At 30.9% G+C, this 792-nt stretch overlaps 1 protein-coding gene across 1 annotated transcript in view; it reads right to left on the bottom strand.

Annotated features, from left to right (window-relative positions):
• LOC102681633 (longitudinals lacking protein, isoforms H/M/V-like) overlaps positions 1-792 on the bottom strand; it is a 38,300-nt gene that overhangs the window by 31,774 nt on the left and 5,734 nt on the right.

Raw genomic sequence — 792 nt, 5'->3', positions numbered from 1 at the left:
TTTTTATATCTGCGTATTAATTTCAGATTTGGGAATCGGAAACAGTGGAATTTTGGAATTGGGTGTCGAGAAACAGACGATTGGAAGATACGCGGCGCGAGGAGAGGATAAAAATGAGAATCGAGGATTTTTGAGGAAATTGTTGTGGTTCGTTTGTTCGTTTCGAATTGTTTGAGAATTTGGGAATTAGAATTTTTCGATACAGTTCGATAAAGTTGGGTGTCGAGAGATTGGGTTTTTGAATCAGGTTGTTTGTTGTATTGATTTCAAGGTTTGGAAATGATTCGAAGGTGAAAAAAAAAAAAAATGCAGAAATGAGGAAATTGAGAGAATTGTTGACGTAATCTCGTTTTATCATAGAGACAAGATTTTTTTGAATTGATTGTTTGGAAACGATTTTTGTACTTATACATATATAGTATTGAGGATATACTAGTAATTATTTTCCTTTAGTAACGAAAAGGAAATCAATCAATCTTTCATGCGTGGAAGATATTTTCGTATTAACTATTTTATTATGAATATAAATATATTTAAGTGTCTATAAGCAGAAACTTAAATGACTTCTCTAAACGGCATGAAAATGTTACAAATGCTAAGTATAGAAAAAGAATTCGTCGAACAAGAAGGTAAAAACAAAAGCAAATAATATTAAGTCATAAATTTTCTTCTCCTTACATAAAACAAATTGACTTTTCCTATAGCTTAAAGCCATTTCAACTAACATTATTATTAAGATTATATTTCTTTTACACTACACACGTTCTCCCTGCCTCTCATTCTTCCTAACGC

The sequence above is a fragment of the Apis dorsata genome, unplaced genomic scaffold, assembly GCF_000469605.1.
Source record: "Apis dorsata unplaced genomic scaffold, Apis dorsata 1.3 scaffold_194, whole genome shotgun sequence".
Lineage (NCBI taxonomy): Eukaryota > Metazoa > Arthropoda > Insecta > Hymenoptera > Apidae > Apis > Apis dorsata.
Note: the sequence above shows the minus strand (reverse complement) of the source record. Positions and strands in the feature narration are given on the sequence as shown.